The sequence below is a fragment of the Equus caballus genome, chromosome 5 (assembly GCF_041296265.1).
Source record: "Equus caballus isolate H_3958 breed thoroughbred chromosome 5, TB-T2T, whole genome shotgun sequence".
In the NCBI taxonomy this organism is placed as follows: Eukaryota; Metazoa; Chordata; class Mammalia; order Perissodactyla; family Equidae; genus Equus; species Equus caballus.
In genome coordinates, this window is record NC_091688.1 from 9,696,064 (window position 1) to 9,709,402 (window position 13,339).

The window sequence follows — 13,339 nt, forward strand, 5'->3', positions numbered from 1 at the left end:
GGCTGAGGGTTTGTCAATTTTATTTATCTTCTCAAAGAACCAGCTCTTTGTTTCATTGATCCTTTCTACTGTCTTTTTTGTTTCAATAGCATTTATTTCTGCTCTGATTTTTATTATTTCTCTCCTTCTGCTGACGTTGGGCTTTGTTTGTTCTTCTTCTTCTAATTCAGTTAGGTGTAATTTGAGATTGCTTATTTGTCATTTTTCTTGTTTGTTAAGGTGAACCTGTATTGCAACGAATTTCCCTCTTAATACGGCTTTTGCTGCATCCCGTATGAGTTGGTATGGTATGTTTTCATTTTCATTTGTCTCCAGATATTTTTTGATTTCTCCTTTAATTTCTTCAATGATCCATTGCTTGTTCAACAGCATGTTGTTTAGTCTCCACATCTTTGTCCTTTTCTCGGCTTTTTTCTTGTAATTAATTTCTAGCTTTACAGCACTGTGATCAGAAAAGATGCTTGCTATTATTTCAATCTTCTTAAATTTATTGAGGCTTACCTTGTTTCCCAACATATGATCTATCCTTGAGAATATTCCCCGTGCACTTGAGAAGAAATGTGTATTCTGCTGTTTCTGGATGGAGTCTTCTATATATTTCTATTAAGTCCAATTGGTCTAGCTTTTCATTTCAGTCTGCTATTTCCTTGTTGATTTTCTGTCTGGATGATATTGGTGTCAGCAGAGTGTTGAGGTCCTCTATATTATTGTGTTATTATTATCATCTTTTTTTAGGTTTGTTAATAGTTACTTTATGTACTTTGGTGCTCCTGTGTTGGGTGCACAGATACTTACAAGTGTTATTTCTTCTTGATGGAATATCCCTTCGATCGTTATATACTGCCCCTCTTTGTCTCTCTTTACCTGTCTTTTCTTCAAGTCTACTTTGTCTGATATAAGTATAGCAAAACCTGCTTTCTTTTGTTTGCCATTAGCTTGGAGTATCGTCTTCCATCCCTTCACTCTGAGCCTGTGTTTGTCATCAGAGTTGAGATGTGGTTCCTGGAGGCAGCATATTGTTGGGTCTTGTTCTTTAATCCGTCTCACCACTCTGTGTCTTTTTATTGGTGAATTCAATCCATCTATGTTTAGGGTGACTATTGATATATGAGGGCTTAATGCTGCCATTTATCACTTGTTTTCTGGTTCTCCTGCATTTCCTTTGTTTCTTGCCCTGTGTATTTTGGTCTACCAGTCCAGTTATGTAGTTTTTTATGTTGTGTTTGTTTGTTTTCTCCTTATTTATTATTTGTGTCTCTGTTCTGTTTTTTTTGTTAGTGGTTACCATGACGTTTGTATTCAAAATCTCATGGATAAGATAGCCCCTCTTCTGATGGCCTCTTATTTCCTTAGACTAAACTGATTCAGTACCTTCTCTCTTCCCCTCCTAAGTTGTTTTTCTCACGTCTTATTCCATCTTGTGCTATGAGTTTGTGGTTAAAATGACAAGATTATCTTCGTTTTTGGTGTTTTCCTTCCCTTTGTCTTTAATGCTATACTTGAGTATTTGCTATCCTGCTCTTATTCTATCTACCTATTTATCCATGCTTTGTAACCCCTTTCTCCCTTTTTTCCCCCCAGGTATGAAGGCCTTCTTGAGGATTTCTTGTAGTGGGGGGTCTTGTGCTTACTTGCCAAAACTTGGAAGCAACTAACCAAGATGTCCTTCAGAAGATGAATGAATAAATAAACTGTGGTACATCCAGACAATGGAATGTTATTCAGTGCTAAAAGGAAATGAGCTACCAAGCCATGAAGACGCAGAAGAAACTTAAATGCATATTACTAAATGAAAGAAGCCATCTGTAAAGGCTACATATTGTATGATTCCAATTGTAGGACATTCTGGAAAAGACAAAACTACGGAGACAGTAAAAGGATCAGTGGTTACTAGGAGTTTAGGTGAGGAGAGATGAATAGTCAGAGCACAAAGGATTTTAGGGCAAAGAGAATACTCTGTATGATACTATGACGATGAATACGTGTCATTACACATTTGATCAAACCCATAGAATGTAAAACATCAAGAGTGAACCCTCATGTAAACTACGGACTTTAAGTGTCAACGTAAGTTCATTAATTGTAACAAATGCACCACTCTGGTTGTGGATGTGGATAATGCGGGAGGCTATGCATATGTGGGGCAGGGAGTATACAGGAAATCTCAGTACCTTCTTCTCAATTTTGCTGTGAACCTAAAACTGCTCTAAAAAAATAAAGTATTTTAAAAACAAAAAAGACTTAAAAATTCATCAATTAAACCTGAAATCTCTTTCAAATATGGAGATTGTTTGATAGGATTTTGCTCCCCCTTTCTTTCCCCTCCACCCCCTCCCCATTTTGTCATTATGCACCTAAGAAGATGCTTAAAGTTTTATCTTAACCCTCTGAGTACAATGACTTAACTAATGCATGTCAATCATTAGGGGAATAGGTGCTAATACTTCAATATTCAATGATACTTTCATAAGAAAATTATCTGTTCTAGGCTTTGTAATATTCCAAGCTACTCTTAAATGTATTCAAAGAGATTTAAACATTACATTTTCTCTTCTAAGGATTTTCTTATTTCAGAAAACCATCTTTTTCAGGGGCCAGCCCCATGGCTGCAAGGTTAGGTTCATGCACTCTGCTTCAGTGGCCCAGGGTTTTGCCGGTTCAGATCTAGCACCACTCATCAAGCCATGCTGAGGCGGCATCATACATGCCACAACTAGAAGGACCCACAACTAAAAATATACAACTATGTGCCAGGGGGCTTTGGGGAGAAGAAGGAAAAATAAAATCTTTAAAAAGAAAAAAGCATCTTTTTTTTTTTTATAATGGTAGAAAGAGAAAAAATTGGAAGGGGCTTTTATGCCCTTATGAGCCGGTTTTCATCAACAGCAGACCTACATAATAAAATGACATTTCTGAAAAAACTGACTCAGACCAAATGAGTCAATCCAAGAAGCCATAACTCAATTTTTCTAAGTATATGGAGAGGCTTATATTTACTTTTTTAAGTTTTCAGTAAATTTAAAGAAAGGCTAGATTGAAGCAGAGAGTGACAGTTTTAATCAAAACGGTTCAAAAACTGCTATCAATGGGGTAATTAAAGTAAAAATTGACACATAAAACATGGGTTTTAAAAACAGTAATTACAGGGAAAGCATTTCAAAATGATGATTAAAATCCAGGGTTTTTTTTTAAGTACAGTACTTAAATATGGAAGACTACTACTTTTTAACAGAATGTCTCCACAAAACAGACTTTTGTGCAAGCAACACCGGCATACAGAGAAGGTCAAATCAAGATCATACACAGTGTGGCTAATTTCAGCAGAAGCAGAGGTGTAGTTTACCTCAAAAGAAAAGCAAAAGGACTGACATGAGGCTCTCCATTTTCCCAGCTCTGGAAACTTTAACATGAGTTTAGGAAGATATACGTACATGTAGTAATCAATTTGGATTTTACAAATCAAAGTGTAGTTTGAAGAGAATCCAAATGTAAATCAGTGCCAAGAGAGAATTTTGTATGTGCCAACAATGTTAAGTTCTATCCACCCTTACCAGCCAATTCATATTCGTACTGGAAATTAAATTTTGTTATCTAAAATGGGGCACATATGGAGGGAAAAAGTATTTTTCCATCATAATTGAATTATAGAGAGAAATTAGCCAAACAGGATAAACTTCTGCATTTAACATTCTAATTGTTTAAAGAATAAGAATAATACATCACTATTATGTATTAAATATATATAGCTATAGCCTAATAATTTTGATTTAAAAATATTTTAAATTACATAGTATACAATCAAATAGTTCCCAATAATCTCTGCAAAAGTGATTGTAACTTCAAAAGTGATCCCCCCCAACTAGCAGGGATCCCAAGAAATAATCAGACTAAGGAGATCTACATTCTAATCTCAACTCTGCCATTTATTAGCTCTGAGATCTGTACATCCTTGATAAATATTCAAAAGGTTTAGAGAAAAATAAGAAAGAAACAGATGACTCCAGATTTTAGGATCAAAGAAGAGGGGAGTAAAAGATGTTGCCCTGATAGGAAACCTAGGAAACCAAACTATAATGGACACTTTTGGAAAGGCTGGTTCTTGGGACAGTAAAGGATTTTAAATTATGTCAAGTTTAGGGTAGCCAGCCACACAAGCGACAAAGCATTGAAAACATGGGCTTGAAGACAAATTGAGGCTATGTAAATAAATAGGTAGGTTCTTTGTGAGAGCAAATATAAACAGAGAACTGGACCTTGGGGTTATAGTTTATATCAGCACTCTTCAACAGAACTTCCTGAGATGATGGAAATGTTCTGTGTCTGTGTTTTCCAATAACAGTAGTCACTAGCCACATGTGGCTACTGAGCCCTTAAAATATGGCTGGTGCAACTGAGGAACTAAATTTTTAATTTTATTTGATTTTAATTGATTAAAACTTAAATTTATCCATACAATGGAATATTATTTAGCAGTAAAAAGAAATGAGCTATCAAGCCATGAAAAGACACGGAAGACTCTTACACATACCTTGCAAAGTGAAAAAAGACCATCTCACCTACAGAACTGCACAGCACAAAGAGTGAACCCAGGGCTGGCCCTGTGGCCGAGCGGTTAAGTTCACACGCTCGTTTAGGCAGCCCGAGGTTTCACTGGTTCAGGTCCTGGGCATGGACCTGGCACCACTCATCAGGCCATGTTGAGGCGGCATCCCACATGCCACAACTAGAAGGACCCACAACTAAAAATATACAACTATGTGCTGGGGAGATTTGGGGAGAAAAAACAAAACAAAAAAAGTGAACCCTAATGTAAACTATGGGCATTAGTTAATAACAACTTATCAATATTGGTTCATCAATTATAACAAATACACCACACTAATGCAAGATGTTAACATAGGCAACTGTAGGGGGAGGTGTATGTGGATACTCTGTACTTTCAGTGTAATTTCTCTGTAAACATAAAACTGCCCTAAAAAAACTAAGTCTATCAAAAAAATTAAATTTAAATAGCCCTATCACAGGGGCTGGCCCGGTGGCGTAGCGGTTAAGTTTGGGCACCACTTTGGCAGCCCAGGGTCGGCAGGTCGGGATCCTGGGCATGGACCTAGCACCCCTCATCAAGCTACACTGTGGTGGCATTGCACATAAAATAGAGGAAGATTGCCACAGACCTTAGCTCAGCGACAATCTTCCTCAAGCAAAAAGATGACAACTGGCAATAGATGTTAGCTCAGGGCCAATCTTCCTCACAATAAATAAATAAATAAATAACTATATGTAGCTACTGGCTGGTATTGAATAGTGCAAGTCCATATTAATGAAAGACTGATGTGGGAAGAAAATGAGAATGGTATTTCATTTCTGACCACCACTCCCAAAGTACACATGCAGTTAATCCTAAACTATATGTACAAAGTTTACATGTAGCTTGAATATTAACATTTTACAGAACTTTTTCAAATATTCTAGAAGAGTATCTTTAAATGATTGTTAAACAGAATTTAAGGAGGAAAATAGCATTTATTGAATGGGTACTATATGTCAGGTACAATACTAAAGACACATGTTATCTTATTTAAATTTCAAAATAATCCTTAAAGGAAGGTATTACCATTTCTGTTTTTAGAAATGAAGAATCATGAAGTTTAAGTGATAACAGACGAGAACTTAGATATATCTGACTCCAAAAATCTATGCTCTACTCTACCCTGTATATATTTTTATGATTCCCAAAATTACAAACATAATTCAATTCTCCCACAATGAATTTATCATCAGGAACAATAGGTTACATAGCACAATACAATAATTAATGATACACTCAGAATCTAAAGAGGTATTATCCCTATATTAAAAAGCCCAAGCTAAAGGGCCGCCCAGTGGCGCAGTGGTTAAGTTTGCACATTCTGCTTCCGCAGCCCAGGGTTCACAGGTTTGGATCCCGGGTGCAGACATGGCACCACTTGGCAAGCCATGCTGTGGTAGGCATCCCACATATAAAGGAGAGGAAGATGGGCACGGATGTTAGCTCAGGGCCAGTCTTCCTCAGAAAAAAGAGGAGGATTGGCAGCAGATGTTAGCTCAGGGCTAATCTTTCTCAAAAAAAAAATGCCCCAAGCAAATGTATTTTTTCTCCTGTCAGCTCCCCTTGCTGTCCATCTTACCTATAGTGCCTCTACTCCCACATCTAATTTGCACCTTTTAATCTGCTGTGGGATCAGAAAACAGATAAACTTAGAATTACGTACAAAGCAAGAGAGTTTAAGCCAGGGTCTTAGATTTAGTTCATTAACTTTGTGACAATTAAAGGTCTTTTGCCAACTTATTCTAAACTGGGACCTAGACTGGTGAAATACTGTTCTGTAATGAAGCTAAGAATATAATGATCCTGTTTCATTCACAAAAATTTCCACTAAACCATATTTTCAAGCATAGATCCCTAAACATCATCTCATTTAAAGATTTTTTTTTCCTGCTTTTTCTCCCCAAAACCCCCCAGTACATAGTTGTGTACTTTAGCTGTGGGTCCTTCTAGTTGTGGCATGTGGGATGTCGCCTCAACGTGGCCTGATGAGCGGTGCCATGTCCTCGCCCAGGATCCCAACCAATGAAACCCCGGGACACCGAAGCGGAGCCCTCGAACTTAACCACTTGGCCACGGGGCCAGTCCCTAAAGATGTTATTCTTATGATTAAATTTATTAATTTAGTACACTAGTTTTCCAATAAATGTTACTATCAAAAGCTAACGAAGTATACATAAAAACACAGAAATATAAACATTCAGGGAGAGTTGATGTAATCCTGAAAAAAGACACTATTAAAGAAAAGCAGGAATTTTACTGCATTGACTTCTAAATATTTTTACATAATTCTTTCTCATCAGTTTTTAAGTTATTTTTACAATAAATTTATTAATTAAATTTTCCCTAAAAGGAGAGAGATTAGTAACAAAATTCAAATTTTTTCCCTCACTTAGATCTCCTGTAACCCTCTACAAATCTTTACTAATAGCATGAAAGCTGTATTTCACTCCTCATCATAAATTTTCAGATTTCAATTTAATTAGGGGAAGCATCATTTTGAATTTAAGATAAGGATAAAAGATTATTTCCAAAGCCCAAAACTGAAACTTCAAAGTTAGCAGCAATTCTTAATTTACAAAAGTCCAACTTCATTGTATTTTATTCCAGAAAGAAAGAGTCTTAATTGTTTTCTCCCTCAATCAACCAACTAAAGTAACAAAAAGTGCTACAAACCAATTGCTTCCATAACAGTGTCTATATTTGTGGCGAGTCAGGGATAGGGCCAAGACCAAGGTTGCAAGATGTATTCAACAAAGGTTTAAAAGCAGAGTGTCAGGCAAATCATAACTCTAAATATTCTCAAAGATTAGCTGAATAAAATAGTCATAAAGTTAGATTCACGGACATCAGCGAGTTTGAATCTAACAATCATTTCCCAATACAATCTCAAATAAATCCAAGTTTCTTCTATACATTAAGAAAAAACCCAAAGGCAAACGATTTGTAGGCAACAGACTAAATAAGTATTAGTTGCTCACATTTGCAAAGAACATTAAAATTTAGTTAATTCTCACAACCCAACGAGGAAATAGAAATGAGTCTGAGAGTTTGAGGACAACTCCTTTGGCATGATCAAGACTAAAACTGCACATTGCTGCAACTTAGACTTTTCTTCCATAAAGAGTCCCTGGCAGCGTGCCAACAGTACTTCGCAAAGCATGCAAAGAATGAAGTGGTTTTCATCCCTAACAATCATATCCCAAAGTTTCTTCTGTAATTTCAACTATACATAGTACTCTTCCTCAATCCTGGTTCAAAATAATTTTACATTAAATCTATAGAGACAGAAAGCAGAACAGAACGGTGGTTGCCAGGGACTAGGGGGAAGGTGGAATGGGGAGTAAGTGCTTAAGGGGGTACAGAGTTTCTTTCTGGGGTATTAAAAATGCTTTGGAATTAGAGTTGGTGGTCACACAACATTGTGAATGTACTGCCACTAAACTGTTTATTTTTAAATGGTTAATTTTATGTTACATGAATTGAACCTCAACCAAAAAAGTTTATGTTAAAATATATAGATAAAATTGACCTCGTTAGAACTCTTCTTCAAAAATATTGCTACCCATGTCCAACTGCTACTTAGATCTTGGAGGTTTTTACATAAAATGCATTACAAGGTAAACTACTGCCACATACGCACAGTAATAATCAGTGAGGTGCGTACTGACATCAATGCTAAAATGCTTGACAAACATCAAAAGAATATTGCTCTCGCATACATTTGTAAATAATCTCAAAGAAGTATATAAATGAACCTTAAAACATTTATTCCTCTATGACAGAACACAATTTCAGTCAGCTCAACTGTTAACGCAAGGTGAACTCAAATTTTTTACTAGATTCTTTTCCTGACCTTTAACCAATCAGGAAAACACTATGAACTGATAAGAAGTGTCCAGTATTATATAAAGAATAAACAAGAATATTATATAATAAGTAAACAGGCACAAGTCTGAGCGATAATGGATACAAATAAATATGCTAAGGTTAACTGTGGTGGGGATGTGGGGCAACATTACTTCAGATTAGCAAACTTCACACTTGAAAATGTATAGAATCTACCTTAAGAAATTTTGGAGAGACAACATGCCTTTGCATAAATGCCTCACAAAATTAATCTTACACTATAACCTCCAAGGCTAGTCCAAATCCAGCCTAGACTCCAGGATTAAACAAAAGAAAAGGAGATCTTAAAGAGGATCCTATGGAACAGGCTGATTTTGAAATCTGCTGGATTGTTTAGATGCAGGCCAGCTTGAGAATTTAAATCCATCTGAATCCAACCCCCGAGAATACCTGAACTCCTGAGCAACGACAGGGCCAAAGCTAAACCAGGTCAGTACACCCTGCCAAGGAACATCCTGCTCCGAGGTGTCCACCAAACAAGGATCACTTATCAGTTTATTCTTCACTTTGTTGGGTGCCAAGCACTTTCAAGATAAATGCAAGAGTAGATTCCTTAGACCCAAACTCCATTTCAAGCCCTAAAATCTGGAGATTAAAAATGCTGCAGAATTCTAAAGTCTGTGGCTTTAAAAAAAATTATAAAAGCAGAATTTCAAATGTCAGCTGATCCAACTTTAACATCAGCGAATGTTACTAAAGTCATTTTTAAATTTTCATAAAGTATTTCAAAGACATAATTTGGTACTCGCTTACATAACAAACTAAAGCTATGAAACAATTACGGCAATACCACAAATCTGTCCTATGTAAATGGTATGAGTTTCTATATTTACAGCATTCCAGATCTGCTAAAAGCAAAAACAAGTGTTTCTTTTGTTTTCCTTTTGTAATTGATATGAATAAATACTTTCTCAAATTTATAAGTGAATATTTGGCAGGGTACAAATAATGATAACAGAAAGGATACTGGGGCGAAAGGCAAGTATAGTATTACAAAACACAGTTCACAGTCAAAACGAAATGTGTCAATACAGGAGACGCTTCAAAGTTTAACCTTGAGACATATGGTGGCAGTGATAAAGCATCTAATTTGTGTCACAAGACCTGGGTTTGAGTAAGCTCTTTTACCTATTAATTATGTGGCCTTTTTGCTAGACACTTAGCTTCTCCTAGCTTCAGATTCTTCATATATAAAGTAAGAACAATACCACCAACATTACAGCCTAACTAGGAGGATTAAAATGTTTTTACTCATTCAGCAAATATGCTTTGAAAAACTGTCGTTTTTTAATTTTTATGCACAAAAAAAACTTTTTAAATATCTGCAAATGAATCAACCATATTAACTTTTAATATTACCAAGAAAATGAAAATCCAATTCTTAAGCTATGGTCCCAAAACTTCTTAGAAGGAAATCCTTAAATATTACTTGAGAAAATCTGAACTGAAATAATTACAATAAACATTGACATTGAAGATATGACAATTGAGAAATCACATCTTAAAACCATTTTGACACAAATGAAAACAGAATTTTCTAAGAGATTTTTCCATATTAAACAGAAATAGGGACCCAGACTCAACCCATAAATTTCAAACACAAAACTTTAACACTTAAAAATCTTTTTTTTTTTCCTTCAGGAAAATGGTATTAAGTATGAGGTAAATTAGTCCTTGACATAACACGATGAGATACTTTTTCATAACAAAGCACACTAACCACTTACAATTTACAAACTCATAAGTTACTACAATTGTTCTAACAGGTTTAGGGTCACAAACAATTTTAAGTATCATTACAATATAGACTTTACTTGCATTCTGACCTATCAAAATATAGCATTAAAAAAATCAAGGATTTAAGCACTTAACAGAGTCCTTTCTGAAATTTATACCCAGAAAATTCACATTAGCAGGAACCATGGAAAAGTTGTTCTTTCTCTGCCACTTAAAAAGTCAAAACATTCAAAACATTATTTACGCTAGGCATAAAAGGAAAGTCACTCACATTCACCCACTGTACTTCACTCCTAAACAATAAGATAGTTCAACCTCCATGTTTATTCAGTTCCAAGTTTATTTACCGTCAACTCTTATGGAAGAACTAAGGACTAGAAGCACTCACTAAACTTCACATAACCTGAAAATACTTCCAATTACGACAGACATGGGCAATTCTCACCAGAAATTTACCCTAAAAATGAGTAAAAAATAACTGGCATCTTCTCAGCACAGGTCGATCTTCCTTTTAAGAACACAAACTAGATGGACCATGCAACTGAATGTTAAACAGTGGAAAGCAATCTTCTTGGATGCATCCAAACAATTTTAATACAAATTTCTGCACACCTAGGTAGAAACTGGAATAAAAATAACTTAAATCATTCTCCCCTCCCCCCCGCCCCACTTGTAAATGGACATGGTAGATGCCTTGAAAAATTAGGTTTAGGAGAAATAGTTGTTAACTCTTGAAGTTTGAGACACCATTACCATAGGGCAAATACTACGAAGGAAGAGCTGTCTCTTGATAAGCCTAAACATTCGAAACAGAACAGTTGTTTCTAGTTTTTGAATTATAAAAAACTTCTGAAATCTTATAAAATTTGCTTTACAAATCCAATTTCAAAGTCAGAGGAAAGGGTTGGTCTTGAACAATTTTAGGACAAATTTCTGAAAGGCACAATTAGAACATGAGACAGGACACAGGAAGTTTGGGCCTGGAGATGAACCACTTCTGTGTCTTGAAGAAATGCCTCATTAGGTCCACTTTAGGCTAGTAACTGTTGTTTCTTATGCGGCATATTAATAATTCAAAGCGGTTCGTTTGAAGAGAAGTTCTCTTCAAACAGTCCAATTTGTCTTCGCGTTGCCAGTAAGCCGCTTTGTTTCCAGTTTCACGGACTATTCTGGGATGTCAAGACTTATATTCTTACTGCTCCCAAAAGGGCGCTTGTTTCACTCTCACCTGGGACGTGGGCAAAATTGATGTTTAGAGAGAACCGAAGCCCAGAGAGGGTTAAAGGGGGAACTTCCCTTAGCCTTCCATCCCTCTCTATCCTTCACGGATAGTCACATTTTCCCTTGGGTATTTTTTGTTATTGTTGCACTGAAATTTTTTTTTAAAGGCACCTGCATACACAATTTCCCTATCGCCACCAGGAAGAAAGAAGACTATCTGGCTCGATCTCCAGGAGCTCCAGGGAAACAGACATCATAAAACCCACTAGCCGAGGAAGGGGAGCGCTCCAAGGGTTAGGGAAGGAAGCAGCCCCGGGGGGGGGGGGGGGGGAGCAGCCCCGAGGGGCCGGGAGGCAGAGGCGGCGCCTGTTTACAGACGCCCTCACCTCCCCCACCCCCACCCCCACGGAGCCGGGCTCCGAAAAGCATTTCCCGGGCGCACTCCCTCCCGGCCGAGACCCCCGCAGGAACAGCGGAGCCGGGCAGCCCCCGGGCCCCCTCCCTCTGGCCGAAGCCTCCCTCGCCCTCCCCCGGTCCAGGGCGGCGGCCGCACCTCCCCGCGGCCTCCCCACCCGGCAGGCGCTCCAGGCTGCACGCGGAGGCCTGAGGCCTAAAGGACGCCGGCCAGTGACAAGCCCCTCGGTGGCCGGCGGGGCCTGGAGCCGGGCGGGCGGGCGCCACCGCCGAGGAGCGGAGGGCGGGCGAGGACGGCCCCTTCCCCGCCGCAGCTGCCTATTGTTCCCGCCCGCGCCGCGCCGCGGCCGCCCCGCTCCCCGCGCCGCCGCCGCCCGCCGCTCGCTCACCGCGCTGGTCCGAGCAGTAGCTCCTCTCAGCTCCGAGTCCCCGCGGCCGTCGCCACCGCCGCGGCAGCCGCCGCCGCCGCCGCCGCCACCGTCGACTCTGACTCTGTCCCAGGCCGCCGGGCCACGGCCGCCGCCGCCACCACCACCAGCGCCGCCTCGGGGCTCCCACCTGCTGCTGCTGAGGCTGCTCCTGCAGCAGGGGCCATCTTGTTGCTCTGCCTCCTCTTCCTCCTCCTCCTCCTCCGCCCCGTCGCTCGTTGTCCTCGTCCCCTTCCTCTTCCTCGGGCCGCGGCCCGCCCCGGAGACTGGGGCGGAGACGCGGCCGAGGCTCCTCCTACCAGGGGCGGGGCAAGCGGAGGGGCGGGGCGGGCGCGGGCCCAAAGCTCTGAGTCACCGACCTCCAACGCCCGGCGGGGAGGCTGCCGCCGCGCAGCGCCCGGGCCCGGCGAGCACCCACGCCCGCAGCCGGGGAACTGGGGCTGCCGTCCGCCCGGCCCTCCCCCTGCGCCTCCGCGCCCGGCGGCGGCTGGCCAGGCGGCGAGGCCAGTTGGAAAATTTCTGACGCCTCCATCGAATCCCGCACTACCTCGACCCCCTTAGCTTCTCAGCTCTGGTCCTTCGACTCTTGTTCCTTTTCCGCGTCTCCCCTCCCGCAGCCCCACCCCCAGAAGAATTTGTCCTTACCTGGTTTTATCCAGGTTCTCGATCCCACCAGCTTTGCCCCAGTCGCCCCTCTCACGGAATCCCAAGAGTGCAGCCTCCCCGCGCGGTGCAACAGCCCAAAGCCTGGACGCTCACTGCTCCAAAACGTCCCTCCAGGCCTCGGTGAACAATGAGAGCTATCTGGCGGGCGGGGGGGACGGGAAAAGATTCAGCCCGTATCAGAGCCCCTGGATCTAAAAGCTAACCTTGTGACCATTGAAAATTTTGTCTCCCTTATGGAAAAGAAGCCATTTTGATTTGGGGTAATGGGAGACCCCTTAAAGACAATTCAGTTTAGCCAACCCTCGCTTTTAAGAAGGAAGAGAAATGGAATTCTTTTTCATTCCATACAGTCCTAGTTTCAAAATAAGTCGTCTAGAAT

The 13,339-nt window shown here is 40.1% G+C and overlaps 1 protein-coding gene across 10 annotated transcripts in view; it reads right to left on the minus strand.

Annotated features, from left to right (window-relative positions):
• RC3H1 (ring finger and CCCH-type domains 1) overlaps positions 1–12,712 on the minus strand; it is a 72,309-nt gene extending 59,597 nt beyond the window's left edge. For all 10 annotated transcript variants that reach the window (XR_011439016.1, XR_011439017.1, XR_011439018.1 and 7 more), the window contains exon 1: positions 12,256–12,712. The gene's annotated coding sequence lies outside the window, so the exon portion shown is untranslated. The remainder of the gene's footprint in view (positions 1–12,255) is intronic.
• Between the last annotated feature and the right edge of the window lie 627 nt (positions 12,713–13,339).